The sequence below is a fragment of the Mesoplodon bidens genome, assembly GCF_964165515.1.
Source record: "Mesoplodon bidens genome assembly, contig: HAP1_SCAFFOLD_123, whole genome shotgun sequence".
NCBI lineage: Eukaryota > Metazoa > Chordata > Mammalia > Artiodactyla > Ziphiidae > Mesoplodon > Mesoplodon bidens.
In genome coordinates, this window is record NW_027672190.1 from 923,556 (window position 1) to 944,041 (window position 20,486).

Here is a 20,486-nt window from a genome sequence, read left to right on the forward strand (position 1 = left end):
ACCCCACACCAGGCGTAAAGTGAGCCCCACCCCAGGGCTCGCAAGGCAAGGGAAGACCCGCTCTCCGGTAAGGCAGCCGTGGCCACAGTTCCCTGCGAATGTTGGAGGGTCTCCTGCAGAGGCGGGGGGCTGTTGTGGCTCACCATAGGGACAAGGACACTGCCAGTAGAAGTTCTGGGAGGTACTCTAAAGTTGTCACTCTTTGCAGATGACCTGATACTACACAGAGAGAATCCTAAAGATGTTACCAGAAAATGCCTAGCGCTAATCAATGATTTTGGGAAAGTAGCAGGATACAAATTTAATGCACAGAAATCTCTGGGATTCCTATAGGCTAATGATGAAAAATCTGAAAGAGAAATTAAGGAAACACTCTCATTTACCATTGCAACAAATAGAATAGGAACGAATATACCAAGGTAGACAGAAGACCTGTATGCAGAAACCTATAAGACGCTGATGAAAGAAATGAAAGAGGATACAAAGAGATGGAGAGATATATTATGTTCTTGGGTTGTAGGAATCAACATAGTGAAAATGACTATATGACCTAACGCAATCTACAGAGTCAATGCAATCATTATCAAATTACCAATGGCATATTCCAGGGAACTAGGAGAAAAATTACACAGTGTGTATGGAAACAAAAAAAGACACTAAATACCAAAAGAACTCTTGAGAAAGAAAAACGCAGCTGGATGAATCAGGCTCCAGGACTTCAGACTATACTACAAATCTACAATAATCAAGATAGTATGATACTGGCACAAAAACCGAAATATAGATCAACGGAACAGGATAGAAAGCCCAGAGGTAAACCCATGCACATATGGTCACCTACTTTTTGATAAAGCTTGCAAGAATATACAATGGAGATAATACATCCTATTCAACAAGATGTGCTAGGAAAACTGAACAGCTACATGTACAAGAATGAAATCAGAACACTCCCTAACACCATACACAAAAATAAACACAAATGGATTAGAGTCCTAAAAGTAAGTTTCCACACTATCATACACTTAGAGGAACACATAGGCAGAACACTCTATGACATAAATCACGGCAAGATTCTTTTTGACCCACTTCCTAAAGAAATGGAAATAAAAACAAAATTAAACAAATGGGAACTAATGAAACTTAAAACATTTTTCACAACAAAGGGAACCACAAACAAGACCAAATGACAACCCTCAGAATCAGAAAATATTTGCAAATGAAGCAACTGACAAACGATTAATCTTCAAAATTTACCAGCAGCTCATGCAGCTCTAAACCAAAAAATACAAACAACAATCCAAAAGTGGGCAGAAGACCTAAATAGACATTTCTCCAAAGATGATACACAGATTGCAATAAAACACATAGAAGTTTGCTCAATATCATGAATCATTAAAGAAATATAAATCAAACTACAATGAGGTGTCACCTCACACTAGTCAGAATAGCCATCAAATTCAAAATTCTACAAACTCTAAATTCTGGAGTGGTGTATGGAAAACAGTACCCTCTTGCACTGTTAGTGGGAATGTAAATTGTTACAGCCACTATGGTGAACAATATGGAGGTCATTAAGAACCTAAAACCTGAACTAATATATGACCCCACAATGCCGCTTCTTTGTATATACCCCGAGAAAAGCATTATTCCAAAAGGGTCATGGACCACAAAGTTCATTACAGGTGTAATTACAATAGCCAGGACAGGTAAACACCTAAGTATCAATTGACAGAAGAATGGATAAAGAAGGTGTGTCATATATATACAATGGAATATCACTGAGCCATAAATAGAAATAAAAATTGAGCTATTTGCAGTTAGGTGGATAGACTTAGAGTCTGTCATACTGTGTGAAATGAGTCAGAAAGAAACAAAAGACAAACTTTTTGCTAATATATATATATATATATGGAATTAAAAAAACATTCTGATGAATGTAGGTGTAGGACAGCAATAAAGATGTTGATATAGAGAATTGATTTGAGAATATAGTGAGTGGAAAGGGTAAGCTGGCATGAAGTTAGAGAGTCGTCTGTACATATATACACTACGAAATGTAAAATAGATAGCTAGTGGAAAGCAGCTGCATAGCACAGGGAGATACGTTCAGTGCTTTGTGACCACCTAGCTTGGTGGGATAGGGAGGGTGGGAGGGAGATGCAAGAGGGAGTGGATATGGAAATATACCTATAGCTGATTCACTTTACTATACAGCAGAAACTAACACAACAGTGTAAAACAATTATATTGCCATATAAATGATAAAAAAAACAATATGCTGTTTAAAAGAACCATTTTATCATTAAGGACACACATAAGCTGAAGGTGAGGGAATAGAAATTGAGAGTCCAAACAGTTTCCAAACAAGTGCAGGACTTGATCTCCCAATCTCAGGTAATACAGACTTTCAGTCAAAGTAGGTCACAAGTGATAAATAAGGTCAGTATACAATGATAATGGATCAATTTATCTAGAGAAAATAATAATTGTAAATATATATGTACTGAACGTTGCGGGATTAAACATATATTTAAATCAACCATTAAGAGATCTGATAGAGGGCTTCCCTGGTGGCGCAGTGCTTGAGAGTCCACCTGCCGTGCAGGGGGCATGCCTTCATGCCCCGGTCTGGGAAGAACCCACATGCCGTGGAGCGGCTGGGCCCGTGAGACATGGCCGCTGAGCCTGCACGTCTGGAGCCTGTGCTCTGCAGCGGGAGATGCCACAACAGTGAGAGACCCGTATACACCCCACCCCACAAAAAAAAAAAAAAAAAAAAAAAAAGATCTCAGAGGATAAATCAACAATAAAACAAATAATAGTAAGTGACTGTATTATCCCACTTTCTACATTAGAAAATTAATAAAGAAACAGAATGTACCTAATAAACTTATAGAAAACTTCCATTCAACAATACCAAAATTCATATTCTGCTTAAGTGCTGAAGGAGCATTTCCCAGAATGGACACTGTCTTGAAACATAAAGCAAGCATTAACAAATTTAAGAAGATCAGAGTCACATTAAGCATCTTTTTTGATCATAATGTTATGAAGCTAGAAATCAATAACAAGAGAAAAAGAAAAATCCCTTATATGTAAACTTATACAACGCACACTGGAAATATATATGGGTCAAGGAAGAAGTCAAAAAGGAAATCTGAAACTACCTTCTGATAAACGAAAATGACAACATACCAAAACGTTTGGAATATAGAAAAATCAGTCAATGGATGAATTAATTTTAGCAATCATAGATTCTTCTAAAAGAGAAAAGAATAATCTAAAATAAACCACTTGTGCATATACATGAAGGACTAGGGAAAATGAACAAATTAAGCACCAGGAATAAAAGGAAAAAAATAAGAAAGATTCAAATGGAAATGAATAAAACAAATATCAGATAATTAGGAAAAAATGAATCCAAGTGTTGGAATTTGGAAAGGATCATAAAATTGACAAGATTTAGCAAGACTAACGAAGAGAAAAAAAGAGCTTAATAAATAAAACTTTAACTGAAAGAGGAGAAATTGCAGCTGACACCATAGCATACAAATAGTTATAAAGAATGCTAAAAAACTGGGTTACAAAAATGGATAAATCTCCAAAAACTCCTATATAAAACATAGCAAGACAATCATGAAGAAGCAAAAAACAAGCAAACAAAAAATATCTTGATCATACAAATAATGACTTAGGAAATTGAAGCACTATTCAAAACTCTCCCAACAAAGAGAAGCCCAGGATCAGTTAGTTTCACTGGTGAATTCTACTGGACATTTAATGAAGATTTATTGCCAGTCCTTCCCAAACTCTCCCAAATAACTACAAAAGAGGAAACATTTCCAAACTCATTTTATAAAACCAGGATTTTCTTGATTAACAAAGCCACATAAGGAAATAGAAGGGAACACAAAACAAAACAAAACAAAACAAAAAGCACAGAACTTACAAGCCAATATCCTTGTACATATAGATGCAAAAATTCTCAACAAAATTCTAGCAAACCAAATTCAAAAACACACTAAAATGTTCAACATGCTAAGGTGAAATAATTCCTGGTGATGCAAGGGCAGTTAACATTTTTAAATCAAAAATTTTAATTTACGACACGAATAGCATGCAGAAGAAATGTTTGAAAGAATTTTCTAAATTTTCTTGATTAAAGCTTTCAACTACCTGGGGAGAGAAGAAACATTTTAAATGTAATAAAGATCATATATTATCAAGCCCACAGCTAACATCATATTCATGATGAAAAGCGGAAAACTTTTCCTCTAAGACAGGAACAAATAAAAAATGGTCACTATCACCACTTCTCTTCATCATAATAGTAGAATCCCTAGCCAGAATCATTAGGCACGGAAAAGAAATGAAAGGGATCCAAAGTGGAAAGGAAGAATTTAAAATGTCTCTGTATGAAGATGACATATTCTGTATGCAGGAAATCCTAAAGACTCCACCAAAACCCCATGAAACTGTTAGAACTAATACATGAAATCAGTAATTTTGTTGGATTTGAAATAAGAATACAAAATTAGTTGCATTTCTATACACTAACAAGAAAATAACTGACAGAAAAAAAGAAAAAAACACTTCCATTTACCGCAGCACCTAAAACAATAAAATGTTAGGAATACATTTCAGCAAGGAGACAAAATCATCTGTACACCTAAAAATATAACATTTACAAAAACTGAAGAAGATATATGTAAATAGAAAAGTATCCCATATTTCTAAATTGAAAGAATGATTACTGTTAAAATGTTCACGCTACCTCAAGCTATCTATAGTTTCAATGGAATCCCAATCAACATTTCAATGGCAATATTCCCAGAAATAGAATAATAATCCTAAAAATTGTACGAAACAACAAAGGACACTGAAAATAGACAAGACAATTTTCAGCAAGATAATCAAAGCTGGGTGCAACTCACTTCCTGGTTTCAAACTATTATACAAAGTTATGGTAACCAAAATAATGTGAAATTAGAATAAAAACAGACAAAATACCAATAGAATAGGACTGAGAGCCCAGAAATAAACTCAGCCATGTCCAGTCAACTAACACATGACAAAGAAGACAAGAATAAACAATGGAGTAAAAATAGACTTTACACTAAGTAGTGTTGGAAAAGCTGGATATCCACATGGAAAAGAATAAAATTGAACACCCATCTTAGATGACTCAAAAATTAACACAACGTGAACAGAAATCACAAAATCCTTAGAATTAAACAGAAAAAAATCTCCAAGGCATTTGTGTCAGCAATGATTCGTTTGGATATGATACCAAAAGTAGAAGGAACAAAAAGAAAATTCAACATGTGTGAAAACATCAAATTTAAAAGCCTCTGCAAGAAAAGAATCTTGAATAGAGTGAAGAGGCAATGGAACAGGAGGTATAGGAATTCTCCTACGGAATGGGAGAAAATATTTGCCAACAACATGCCAGCTACAGGACTAATGTTGAAACATAAAAAAGACTTAGTTTTTTTTACAAAAGTTGAATAATCTAATTAAAAGGTGGGCTGAAGATCTTAGCAGATATATTCCCCCCATACGACACGTACAAATGACCAACTGACACATGAACATTTGCTCAACCTCTTTAATAGTAAGAGAAATGCAAAATAAAACCACAATGAGATAGCAACTCACGCATTTCATAGTGGTTATTATGAAAAAGAAAAGACATAAAAGTGTAGTCAAGCATGTAGAAAACAGGGAACACTTACAGACTTTTGGTGGTAATGTAACTTAGTACAACCACTATGGAAAATAATATGGATGTTCCTCAAAATTCTAAAAATAATACCACCATATAACCTAGCAATTCCATTTCTGAATATACATAATTGAAAGAAATGAAATCAGTTAACTTACAGAGATATTTGCACTCCCATGTTCACTGTGTAAATATTTATCTAAAATATGCCAGGCATAGTCACTAACCGTTTATCAATGATTAAATGGATTAAGAAATGTATATATTACGACAGTGGATATTATACAGTCATATAATGAAATTCCTGCAATTTGTGACCACATATAATCAACTTGCAGGCATTATTCTTAGTGAAACAATCAGAGACATAAAGACAAACTGTGTGATCCCACTTATTTATGAAATCTAAATGGCTGAGGTCTTCAAAAAAAAGAGTGTATACGTATTTAATAGGTGTGAGGTTCGGAGAAATAGGGAGATGATAGTCAAAGAGCATAAATTTCATGTTATAAAATGTGTAACTTCTTGGGATCTAAATTACAGGATAGTGAGTTAGTTACCAATACGTTATTGCATGTTTAAAAGTTACTCGGAAAGTAGATCTTAAATGTTCTTACAGCACACACACAAATTTGGTAACCATGTGAGTTGATAGAAGTATTAAATAACATTATTATCACATTATTTCACAGCATAGATGTAAATCTAACCATCATGCTGTGTACCTTAAAACTGCCAATGTTATATGTCAATTGTATCTCAGAAATGTTGGGGAAATTGCTTTAAAGATAAGACCAAAATGTTTCAAATCCATTGAGAAAAGATAAGGAACAAATTCTCAAGATTGGCCTTGGCAATAATTCCTTGGCTATGACAGCAGTAGAGCAGGCAACAAAATCAAAAGTTAAGTGAAGTGAAATTGAACTGAAACATTCCTATATAATAAAGGAAAGAATCAACAGAATTAACAGGCAATCTACAGAATTGCAGAAAATATTAGAAACACATATGAGATAAGCAGCTAATAACAAACATACATTAGGAAAGTGCCAAACCTCTGTAGTGGAATATCACCTCATATCTATTAGATTGTCTATTATAAAAAAAAGAGAAGATAGCATGCATGACAAAAGGGAACCCTCCTACATTCTTGTTGGGAAAGCTGATTGGTGTAGCTGCTCTAGAAAACAGTTTGAAGATTCCTCAAAAAGCTAAAAATGTAGAACTACTAAATCATCCAGAAAAAATCTTTGGATATTTTTATAGAGGAAGAAAAATCACCGAGTCATAAAGATACCTGCATCCCATGTACACTGCACCATCATTCTCAAATGCCATAACAGGAAAACAACACACTTAGGCGGAATAGATGGAAAAAGAAAATGTGGCACAGAAAAGTATTTTGTGTGGCAGGAAAAAAATGTGTCACAATAAAAATATATTCAGGCATAGTAGAAGGAAAATGCTGCCTTTTGTAACAAAATGGGTGCACCTTGAGGGCACTATGTTAAGTCAACATCTCTAATAGTAAGAGATGTTGAGCAGAATTACGACGAAGTGAGAAGTACTTAAGAAGTAAGTCAGGCATATAAAAACAAACATGGTGTGATCTCACATATTTCAAAAAAAAATAATCTTAGTTGCAGGTTTTTCTCCTTCATCACTTAAGATGTCCTGCCAGTCCTTTCTGGCTTAAAGAGTTTAACATCTGTCTTTCTCAAACTCTTCCAAAATATGGCAGAGGGAGGAAAAGTCCAAAACTAATTCTATGGAGACACCATCACTGATACCACAACCAGACAAAGATATCACAAAAAAAGAAAACTGCAGGTCAATATCACTGATGAATATAGATGCAAAAATCCTCAACAAAATAGTAGCAAACAGAAGCCAACAGCACATTAAAAGGAAAATACACCATGATCAAGTGGGGTTTATTGCAGGAATAAAAGGATTCTTCAATATATGCAAATCAATCAATGTGATACACAATATTAAAAAATTGAAAGAGAAAACACATGTGATCATCTCAATAGAAGCAGAGAAAGCTTTAGAAAAAATTCAACACCAGGTTATGATAAAAACCCTCCACACAGTAGACATCGAAGGAAGATTCCACAACATAATAAAGGCCATATATTGCCAGAGTCCAGCTCTAGTGAGTCTCGGGATACCCGAGGGATGGATAGCGTCAGCAAAGGAAATAATTCTATTACACTTCTTAAAGTATCAGCATTGCATATTTCTCTTTCTCATGTCTTTATTCTTCATTCTTCCTCTATTGTTTACAATAACAGGTTTATATGTCGTAGTTGATTACATTACCAGGTACGTGGCCAAACAATCTTAGCACAATCAAACCTGAAAATATTCTATAAAGATTTTTTAAAACAAACATCCCCTAGTTTCTAGATGTCCTATTAAAATATTTCCCCAAGTTCCCATTAATCACAGGTTGTTTCTTAGTAACCAAGCCAAGCAGTTCTATGATTATTTCAATTGTAAAATTTGGAGCTACTTGTTCCTATTTTTCTTGCATGTGCATCCTTTTACAATGGTTCCAGGAAAATATTTACAATGTACCTGCATGCTCTTTCTCGTTGTTTCCTTCAACTGAGACAGCGTTTTCTCCCTATCCGGGCAACGAATTCTGCTCTAGTCATTTGTTTTTCTATAATTAATTTTCCTTTATAATAGAACCATAAATTTCCTATGTCATCATCAGGAACTCCAGCCCATGGCCGTAACTCCATACTAGAGGGTGTTTTTCACAAAAACATCCCCTTAGCTCCAGGCTCTTAATTCTTTACCATTTACACAGGGTCTTAGTGGGTACTTCCCATCCTATGATAGTTTCAGGAGGGGGAGTCCTAGAGGAATTTTTTTTCACCTGGAGCAACATCCCCCAAAATTGCCCCTGTATGTAAAGTTATTATCATAAAACATAACAACGGAGCTGTAGTCCACCTTACTGACACGGCACTGCCTTGCAGTGCCTTCCGTTGCTCATGACTTTGTCATGGTGCAATGCCTCCAGGATGGCTTCCGACATCTCCCCCTATTTTATTTTTTAAAAGTGCAGTATGGAGCTCCACGGAAAGTTGTTTGATGCTTTTAATAATTATTCTAATGATGACTGGAAGTAAAAATATCAGAATTAGTACAACAACTGCCATGATTCCTCCATTAATGAGCATTGAGAATAAGGTTTTATGTGACACCAATGACTTAATACTTTCAAAAAATTTCTGAGCAGACTGTGCCGGAGATAAACCTAAGTCTGTATTTCCTATGTCATGAATCTCTTGATGTAATTTAGTAGGGTCTAAACTAGCATCTGTTTGGTTCCAAACTCCCATAATATGAGTACGAATTTATTCCCAAAAATATGATTCATTCACTTTTAGAGGAGTAACACAAATCCATCTATATTTTTTATGACACCTCAAAGCTAATCTTACTTTGAGCGCTGTTAATTCATCCCCTATGTGTAAAATTGCTTCTTCTAAGGCATCCACCTTTGCTTCTAACTTTCTGTCTATAACTTCCTGAGTAGCCAGAGCTAAAGATACATTTTTTGAAAGCTCATTTACATGTTGAGCTGTATGTACATGTTGAGGTAAGGAACTTATTGAAAGAGAAAGTGATGCTATTACATCTATAAATGTAGATATTGCTAGAACTAAAGCTGCAACAAGTCTCTTTGAATGTAATAAAAGTTCAGTTTCATGCAAAACTTGTAAGCCATAATCATCATACGAGGCAGAGGATAATTTTACAGGCAACATAATGTATGGCGGTCGTTTAAGAATCATTAAAACTTGTACATTCATAGAGGGATTTATACAACTTGTCGAAATACAATCAAAGCAATGTGTCCAAAATGTAGAATCAGAAGCATTATAATAAATATTTAGATCCACATATTTTGGGGCTACCAAGAATACATAAGGTGCTGACACACAAGCCTGCATAGAATAAATGCCCATATTTTTAGGTCTATGAAGAATAACTGGTGGTGGTGCAGCAATAGCTTTCCAAAGCTGGGTCTGTGCATAATACATACTCTCTTGAGCCATAGTTAGTATAGGAGGCACACATCCTCCAGTGTGCCATCTATTAACAAGCATAGAAGCAGGAATGAGTGTATTATTCCAATCATAATGTGCATGATGTTGTAAATAAGATCTATAATCCTTACATGGATCAGGATTACTCCAATCATGCACATTTTTTGTGGTATCCTCTATGGGAATATCAATTCTTGAAGAATATATACAATAATTCCATGTAGGAAATCTGGTATTGGTATCTACAGCGTCCCAGTTACTATCCAATTGGTCTTCCGGAGATTGTAATATAGATGATTGTACTCCTGTATGGATACCATAAGGAGGATTACAAGGAAGAAATTTTAGAGATGAGAGGAAGGTTGATTATAAGTTGGATCTTCTCCAGGTGCTAGGTAAATCAAAGACCAAAGAAGTCTCTTATTAGATTGACTCAAAGGAGAAGCAGTAAGCTGTCCTTTAAGAAAAACCGGTATACATCCATCCTTACGAGAGGCTACAGAGTTATTAATTGATGGAAATATAAAACATATAGTATGGAACCCTGATTTTCCATGAAATGTAAAATTATTATTTGTTTTAAATTTATTATATGGATAGGAGCTTATGGCTCCTCCCATTAACCTGGGCATAGTAGTGGACACTGGTATACCCTCATTATCCCAGGCTACAGTTTGTAAAATCGGTGGATCAGGGAGATATGTCCAATAAGATTTATCCAAAGCATTTCCCCTAGTTACCTGGCAGGCTAATATAGCAAGCATAGCAACAAAAAGATTTCCAGGTGTTAAGGTAGCTCCCTGGTCTGTTACCACTTTATCGGCGTCATCAGCAAGCGTTTAATATGACCCCACGTTGGTGGATTCGAAGTTCTTGTAGAGATGGCTTGTGTCTTGCGAGGTCTTGGGTGCGGACGCGGAAGACAAAGAATTGGTCTCTCTCCAATGGTGAGCTTTTGTATCTGCTGCAGCAGCGGTTCTTTAGCTGATGGTGATTCATTAGCTGACGTCTCCGGCTGTGGTGCCTTGTGCCTGACTGGGAAGTGGTAAGGCACGGTCGGAGGGCCCGACATGTCTGATGAAACAGTCAGGCACCCACAACAGCGAGTCAGCGTCCTGTGGAAATACACAAGCATACCCTCAGCCGCTGGTTAGAAAATATCAGGTCCTTTCCATTGACGAGTGAGCAGATCCTTCCATTTCACCCTATGTTTAGGTTTATTAATATCGGGATTCCAATGCCTCATCATGGCAGTATTACCTTGTGAATCAGTATTCAAATTATTTAATACAAATAGTGTGTGTTGAAGATGTGATGTGGAGAAGTGTATTTGAATTCCCCTTGCTGTAAATTTGTAATTTGAACTTTTAAAGTATGTTGGGCTCTTTCCACTATTGCATGACCCTGAGGATTATAGGGGATTCCCATAGAATGGGAAATATTAAATTTTTCACAAAAGTCTTTAAAAGCCTTAGAAATGTAGGCAGGAGCGTTATCAGTTTTTAGAGCTTTTGGAATGCCTAGAAAGGCAAAACAGAAAAATACGTGTTGCATAACATCCTTAAATCTTTCCCGGTTCTTGCTGAGGCAAGAATTACATGAGAATAGGTATCCACAGAACCATGTACATAAGATAGCTTTCCAAAAGTTGGCACATGAGTTACATCCATTTGCCATAACATATTAGGTAATAATCCTCTAGGGTTGATCCCCATGGGCAAACTGGATGAATAAGTTGGACAATGTGGACAATTTTTAATTATAGATCTGGCTGTCTCCCGGGGCAGTTGAAATTGATATCACAGAGCTACGGAATTTTGATGATGCAAATTATGTGAAGCTTGTGCCTCCTCAATACAAGGGAAAGCGACAATTCGTGTCAAAAGGTCAGCTTGGCGATTACCTTCACATATGATTCCAGGCAAGTTAGAATGTGACCTTACATGACCGACATAATAAGGTAAAGAACGTGCCCAAACTTGTTTTTGTAAAGAAGCTCACAGTGATAGTGCCAATGGTGGCGGTGCCCACGGTGACACTGCCCACGGTGACAATGCCCATGATGACAGTGCACATGGAGACAGTGCCCACGGTGCCATTGCCTATGGTAACAGTGCTCACAGTGACAGTACCCATGGTAACAGTGACCACGGAGAGAGTGCTCATGTTGATAATGTCCATGGTGAGAGGTCTCATTGTGACAGTCCGCATTGTGCCAGTACCCATAGTGACAGTGCTCATGGTGACAGTGCACATGGTGACAGTGACCATGGTGACAGCGCTCGCGGTGGTAGTGCTCACAGTAATAGTGCTCATGGTGAGAGTGCCGATGGTGACAGTGCTCACAGTGACAGTGCCCATGGTGATAGTGCCCATGGTGAGAGTCCGCCCATTGATAGTGCCCATGGTGGCAGTTCCCATTGTGAAAGTGCTCATGATGACATTTCCCATGTTGGTAGTTCCCATGGTGACAGTGCTCATGGTGATAGTGACCATGGTAACAGTGTACATGGTGGCTGTGGCCTTGGTGACAGTGCCCATGATGACAGTACTCATGGTGACAGTTCTCACGGTGATAGTGCCAATGGTGACATTGAACATGGTGGCAGTGAAAAACGGTGACAGTGCCCATGTTGACAGTTCTCATGATAACAGTGCACACGGTGACAACCAAAGCAGACAGTACTCACGCTGACAGTTCTTAGGGTTGCAGTACACATGGTGACAGTGATCATAGTGATAGTGCCCATGGTGGCAGTGCCCACAGTCACAATTCTCATGGTGTAGTGCTCACAGTGACAGTGCCCATGGTGAAAATACCCAGGGTGACAGTACTCATGGTGAGAGTGCTCATGGTGATAGTGCCCATGGTGACAGCGCCCATGTTCACAATTTCCACAGTGATAATGCCTATGGTGAGAGTACCTAGGGTGACAATGCCCATGGTGACAGTGCCCATGGTTTCATGCCCATGGTGACTGTGCTCATGGTAACAGGGCTCATGTTGGCAGTGCCATAAATAACAGTGTTCATTGTGGCAGTGCTCATGGTGACCATGCTCATGGTGACAGTGCCCATGTTTACAGTGTTTATGATGATAGATATCACAGTGTCAGTGCCCAAGGGGACACTGTCCAGGATGACAAAGCACATGGTGATACTTCCCATTGTGACTGGCCATGGTGACATGGCCCATGGTGACAGCATCCAGTGTGACAAGGCCCATGGTGACAGTGCTCATGGTGACCATGCCCATGGTGACAGGGCCGATAGTGAGAGAACCAATATTGACAGTGCTCATGGGAAAATTGCCCATGGAGACATTAGCCATGGTGATAGTACTCATGCTGACAACCCCACAGTGACAGTGCCAATTTTGATGGTCCCCGTGGTGACAGTTCTTATGTTGAATGTGACCTAGGTGACAGTTCTCATGGTGACAGTGCCTATGGTGAAAATTCTCATAGTGACAATGCTCACGGTGAGAGTGCCCATGGTGTTATTACCCATGGTGAGAGTACTCATGGTAAAAGTGCCCATGGTTACACTGCACATGGTGGCAGTGCAAAATGGTGACAGTGCCCATGGTGATATTGCTCATGGTGACACTGCTTATGGTGATAGTTCTTATGGTGATAGTGTGTATGGTGAAACTTGACACAGTGACAGTGCTCATGGTGACAGTGTTCACGGCGATAGTGCCGATGGTGAAAGTGCCCATGCTGACAGTGCCCATAGTCACAATTCTCAAGGTATAGTGCTCATGGTGACAATAGCAGGGTGACAGAGCTCATGGTAAAAGTGCTCATGGTGACAGTGCCCATGGTGACAGTACCTAAGGTGACAATTCCCATAGTGAGAGTGATCATGGTGAGAGTGCTCATGGTGACAATACACAGGGTGTCCTGCCCATGGTGACAGTGATCATGGTGAAACTGCTCATGTGGACAGTGCCATAAATGACAGTTCTCATTGTGGCAGTGCTCATGGTGACTGTGCTCAGAGGGACGGTGCCCATTGTTACAGTGCTTATGGTGATAGATGTCACGGTGGCCGTGCCCACGGTGACAGTGCCCACGCTGACAAAGCCCATGGTGATACCTCCCATTGTGACAGTGCCCACAGTGAAAGAGCCCACGTTGACAGTGCCCAAGATCACAGTGCCCATAGTGAGAATGCTAATGTAGACTGTGCCCTTTGTGACAGTGCCCACTGTGACAATGCCCATTGTGACTCTGCTCACGGTGACCGTACTGATGCTGACAGTGCCGATGGTGATAGTGCCAATAGTGAGAGTGCTCACAGTGAAACTGCCCATGGAGACACTGCCCATGGTGATAGTGCTCATCGTGACATCCCCTCGGAGGCAGTGCCAATGGTGAGGGTCCCCGTGGTGACAGCTCTCATGGTGAAAGTGACCCTATTGACTTTGTTCATGGTGACAATGCTCAAGGTGATAGTCTCCATGATGACAGTGCCCATGGTGACTGTTCACATGGTGACAGTGCCTATGGTGATAATGCAATTAGTGACAGTGCTCATGGTGAGAGTGCCCATGGTGATAGTGCCCATGGTGAGAGTCCTTACGTTGATAATGCCCATGGTGGTAGTTCCCATTGTGAAAGTGCTCACGATGCTGGTGACCATGATAACAGTGCACGTGGTGGCAGTGCCCTTGGTGACAGTGCCCATGATGACAGTACTCATGGTGACAATTCTCACGGTGATAGTGCCCATGGTGACATTGCACATGGTGGCACTGAAAAATGGTGAGAGTGCCCATGTTGACAGTTCTCATGGTGACAGTGCACATGTGACAACCCATTCAGACAGTACTCACGGTGATATTTCTCATGGTTGCAGTACCCATGGTGACAGTGCTCACAGTGATAGTGCACATGGTGGCAGTGCCCATGGTGACACTGCCCATGGTGACACTGCCCACAGCACTATTGTCTATGTTGACAGTGCTCATGGTAACAGTGCCCATGAGACAGTGAGTAAGGTGAGAGTGCTTACAGTGATATTGCCCATGGTGACAGGGCTCATGGTGACAGTCCGAATTGTGTCAGTACCCAGGGCAAAAGTGCTCGTGGGGACAGTGACGACAGTGAGAGTGCTCACGGTGATAGTGCTGACGGTAATAGTGCTTATGGTGACAGTGCAAATGGTGACAATACACATGGTGAGAGTACTCATGTTGAAAATACCCATGGTGGCAGTTCTCATAGTGACAGTTCTCATGGTGACAGTGCTCATAATAGCAGTTCCCAAGGTGGCAGTGCTCGTGGTGACAGTGCTACTGGTGACAGTGCACTTGGTGGCAGTTCCCATGGGGACAGTACCGATGGTGACACTGTGCATTGTTACAGTGCCCATGGTAACCGTTCTCACGGTGATAGTGCACATCGTGACAGTGCCCCTGGTGGTAGTTCACCTGGTGACAGTGCTAAATAGTGACAGTGCACATGCTGACAGTGCTCATGGTGATAGTGCCCATGGTGACAGTGCACACGGTGATAATGGATATTGTTACAGTGTTCATGGTGACAGAGCCCAAGGTGGCAGTGGCCATGGTGACAGTGCCCACAATGACAGTGCCCTTGGTGACAGTGCCAACACTGACAGTGCCCATGCTGACACTTCTAACGGTGGCAGTACCCATTGAGACAGTTAGCATGGTGAGATTTGTCACAGTGATAGTGCCCATTGTGACAGTGCTCACAGTGACAATGCCCATGGTGCCAGGTCCCATAGAGACATTCCACATGGTCACATTTCTCAGAGTGCATGTGCCTATAATGATATTACCCATCTTGACACTGCACATGGTGGCAGTGCAAAATGGTGACAGTGCCCATGGTGACATTGCTCATGGTGACTTGGCTTACACTGATAATCCTTATGGTCACAGTGTGCATGGTGACACTGCACAGAGTGACAGTGTTCATGGTGACAGTGTTCATGGTGATAGATCCCATTGTGAGAGTGTCCATGGTGACAGTGACCATAGTCACAAATCTCATGCTGTAGTGCTCACAGTGACAGTGCCCAAAGTGAAAAGGCCCAGGGTGACAGTACTCATGGTGAGAGTGCCCATGGTGACAGTGCCCTTGGTGACATTGCCCATGTTCACAATTCTCACAGTGATAATGCTTATGGTGAGAGTACCTAGGGTGACAATGCCCATGGTGACAGTGCCCATGGGGTCATGCCCATGGTAGAGAGCACTCATGGTGACTGTGCCATGTTGGCAGTGCCATAAATAACAGTGCTCATTGTGGCAGTGCTCATGGTAACCGTGCTCATGGTGACATTGCCCTTGTATACAGTGTTTATGGTGATAGATGTCACGGTGTCAGTGTCCACGGGGACAGTGCCCACGCTGACAAAGCCCATGGTGATACTTCCTATTGTGACAGAACCCACCCTAACAGTGCCCATGGTGACAGCGCCCAGTGTGACAAGGCCCATGGTGACAAAGCTAACGGTGACCGTGCCAATGGTGACAGTGCTGATGGTGAGAGTGCCAATAGTGACAGTGCTCATGGTGAAACTGCCCATGGAGACATTGCCCATGGTGATAGTGCTCATTGTGGCAGTGTTCATGGTGACCACGCTTATGGTGACAGTGCCCCTGGTTACAGTGCTTATGGTGATAGATGTCACGGTGGCCATGCCTATGGTGACAGTGCCCATGCTGACAAAGCCCATGGTGATACTTCCCATTCTGACAGTGCCCACTGTGACAGAGCCCATGGTGACAGTGCCCAATATCACAGTGCTCATGGTGAGAGTGCTAATGGTGACTGTGCCCATGATGACAGCGCCCATTGTGACAACACCCATTGTGACAGTGTTCACGGTGACCATGCCGATGATGACAGTGCCGATGGTAATAGTGCCAATACTGAGAGTACACAGGGTGACACGGCCCATGGAGACCACTGACAATGGTGATAGTGCTCATCGTGACAACCCCTAAGAGGCAGTGCCAATAGTGAGAGTACGCATGGTCACAGTTCTCACGGTGGAAGTGACCCTGTTGAAATTGCTCATGGTGACAGTGCTCAAGGTGATAGTCTCCATGTTGACAGTGCCCATGGTGACTGTTCTCATGGTGACAGTGCCTATGGTGATAATGCTCTTAGTGACAGTGCTCACAGTGACAGTGCCCATGGTGACAGTGACCACAGTGACTGTTCTCACCGTGATAGTGCCCATGGTGACAGTGTTCATGATGACAGCCCGCATTGAGGCTGTGCCCGTGGTGACAGTTCTCAGGGTGATAGTGCTCATGGTGATAGTACTCACGATGACATTGCCCAAGGAGACAATACTCACGGTGTCAGTAATCATGGTGAAAGTGCCCATGGTGGCAGTTCTCATAGGGACAGTTCTTGTGACAGTGCTCATGGTGGCCGTGCTCGTGGTGACAGTGCTCATGGTGGCAGTGCCCATGGTGAGAATACCAATGGTGACACTGCACATGGTGACAGTGCACATAGTCATGGTGCCTCTGGTGGCAGTGCAAAATAGTGACAGTGCCCATGGTGATATTGCTCATGGTGATAGTGCCCATGGTGAGAGTGCCCATGGTTATCATGCTCATTGTGACAGTGTCCATGGTGACAATGCCCCTGGTGACAGTGCACACCGTGAGAATGCCCATGGTGGCCGTGCCCATGGTCAAAGTTCTTATCATGATAGAGCTCACGGTACCAGTGTTCATGATAATAGTGCCCACGGAGGCAGTGCCCACAATGAGAATGCCAAAGATGAGAATACTGACTGTGACAGTTCCGCTGGTGACTTTTCTCTCTGTGATAGTGCCCTTGGGGAGAGTTAGCATGGTGAGATTTCTCACGGTGATAGTGCCCATTGTTTCAGTGCTCATAGTGACAAGACCCATGGCTCCAGTGCCCATCATGGCATTGCTCATGGTGACAGTTCTCACAGTGACAGTGCCCATGGTGATATTACCCATGGTGACAGTACTCAGTGTAAAATGCTCATGGTGACAGTGCCTAAGGTGATAGTGCACATGGTGGCAGTGCAAATGGTGACAGTGCCCATTGTGACATTGCTTAATGTGATAGTTCTTGTGGGGATAGTGCACATGGTGACACTGCCCACCGTGACAGTGCTCTTGTTGACAGTGCTCACAGTGATAGTGCCAATGGTGGAAGTGCCCATCGTGAAAGTGCCCATGGTGACCTCTCTTATGGTGAGAGTGGTCAGAGTGTCACTGCTCATGGTGAAAGTGCCCATGGTAACAGAGCTCACGGTGACAGTGCCAATAGTTATAGTGTCCATGGTGACAGTACTAACAGTGAAATTGTCCATGGGAACCTTGCCCATGGTGACAGTGTCCATGGTCACAGCCCTCATGGTGAAAGTGCTCACGGTTACAGTTCCCATTTTGACAGTGACGACCGTGACAGTTCTAACAGTGATTGTGCACATGATGACAATGTTCATGGTGAAAGTTCACATTGTGCCAGTGCCCAAGGTGACAGTGCTCATGGTGAGAGTGCCCAAAGTCACAATACACATGGTGACAGTGCTCAGGCTCACAGTTCTCATGGTGATAGTGCCCATGGTGACAGTGCACATGGTGATACTGAGAATGGTGACAGTGTTTGTGGTGACAGTGGTCATGGTGGCAGTACCCATGGTGATAGTGCTGAAACTGACAGTGCCCTTGGTGATAGTGCCCATGGTGAGAGTGCTTACATTAATAGTGCCCATGGTGGCAGTTCCCATTGTGAAAGTGCTCATGATGACAGTGCCCATGTTGGTAGTTCCCATGGTGACAGTGCTCACGTTGATAGTGACGATGGTAACTGTGCACATGGTGGCCGTGACCTTGGTGACAGTGCCCATGATGATAGTACTCATGGTGACAGTGCTCACCGTGATAGTGCCCATGGTGACAGTGCCCATGGTGGTAGTGCACACGGTTGCAGTGAATAATGGTGACAGTGCCCATACTGACAGTTCTCATGGTGACAGTGCACATGGTGACAGTGTTCATGATGACAGTGTTCATGGTGGTTGTTCCCATGGTGAGAGTGTCCATGGTGACAGTGCCCATAGTCACAACTCTCATGGTGTAGTGCTCACAGTGACACTGCCCATGGTGAAAATACCCAGGGTGACAGTACTCATGGTGACAGTGCTCAATGTGATAGTGCCCATGGTGACAGTGTCCATGTTCACAATTCTCATGGTGATAATGCCTATGGTGAGAGTACCTAGGGTGACAATGCCCATGGTGACAGTGCTCATGGTGTCATGCCCATGGTGACAGTGCTCATGGTAACAGTGCTCATGTTGGGAGAGCCATAAATAACAGTGCTCATTGTGGCAGTGCTTAAGGTGAGCATGCTCATGGTGACAGTGCCCATGGTGACAGCGCCCAATGTGACAAGGTCCATGGTGACAGTGCTCATGGTGACCGTGCTCATGGTGACAGTGCCCACGTTTAAAGTGCTTATGCTGATAGATGTCACGGTGTCAGTGCCAATGGGGACAGTGCCCACGCTGACAAAGCCCGTGGTGATAATTCCCATTGTGAAAGTGCCCATGGTGACAGTGCCCAGTGTGACAAGGCCCATGGTGACACTGCTCATGGTGACTGTGCCCATGGTGACAGTGCCGATTGTGAGAGTGTCAATAGTGACAGTGCTCATGGGGAAACAGCCCATGGAGATATTCCCCATGTTGATAGTGTTCATGGTGACAAGTCCACAGTGACAGTGCCAATGGTAATAGTCCCCGTGGTGACAGTTCTTACATTGAATGTGACCATAGTGACAGTTCTCACGGTGACAGTGCCTTTGGTGAAAATTCTCATAGTGACAGTGCTTATGGTGAGAGTGTCCATGGTGATATTACCCATGGTGACAGTACTCATGGTAAAAGTGTCCATGCTGACACTGCACATGGTTGCAGTGCAAAATGGTGACAGTGCCCATTGTGATATTGCTCATGGTGACATTGCTTACGGTGATAGTCCTTACAGTGATAGTGTGTATGGTGAAACTGCACACGGTGACAGTGTTCATGGTGACAGTGTTCATGGCAATAGTGCCGATGGTGAGAGTGCCCATGGTGATAGTGCCCATGGTGAGAGTCCTTACGTTGATAATGCCCATGGTGGTAGTTCCCATTGTGAAAGTGCTCACGATGCTGGTGACCATGATAACAGTGCACGTGGTGGCAGTGCCCTTGGTGACAGTACCCATGATGACAGTACTCTTGCTGACAATTCTCATGGTGATAGTGCCCATGGTGACATTGCACATGGTGGCAACGAGAAATGGTGTGAGTGCCCATGTTGACAGTTCTCATGGTGACAGTGCACATGGTGACAACCCATTCAGACAGTACTCACGGTGATATTTCTCATGGTTGCAGTACCCATGGTGACAGTGCTCACAGTGATAGTGCACATGGTGGCAGTGCCCATGGTGACACTGCCCACAGCACTATTGTCTATGTTGACAGTGCTCATGGTAACAGTGCCCATGAGACAGTGAGTAAGGTGAGAGTGCTCACAGTGATATTGCCCATGGTGACAGGGCTCATGGTGACAGTCCGAATTGTGTCAGTACCCAGGGCAACAGTGCTCATGGTGACAGTGACGACAGTGAGAGTGCTCACGGTGATAGTTCTGACGGTAATAG

General features: G+C 42.1%; 1 pseudogene across 1 annotated transcript in view; it reads right to left on the bottom strand.

The window, feature by feature from the left end:
• Positions 1-20,486, bottom strand: part of LOC308610495 (ubiquitin-like modifier-activating enzyme 1) — a 67,400-nt pseudogene that overhangs the window by 42,198 nt on the left and 4,716 nt on the right. Inside the window, exon 2 of the transcript in view lies at positions 10,650-10,869. The product of the transcript in view is annotated as a ubiquitin-like modifier-activating enzyme 1 (transcript). The remainder of the gene's footprint in view (positions 1-10,649; positions 10,870-20,486) is intronic.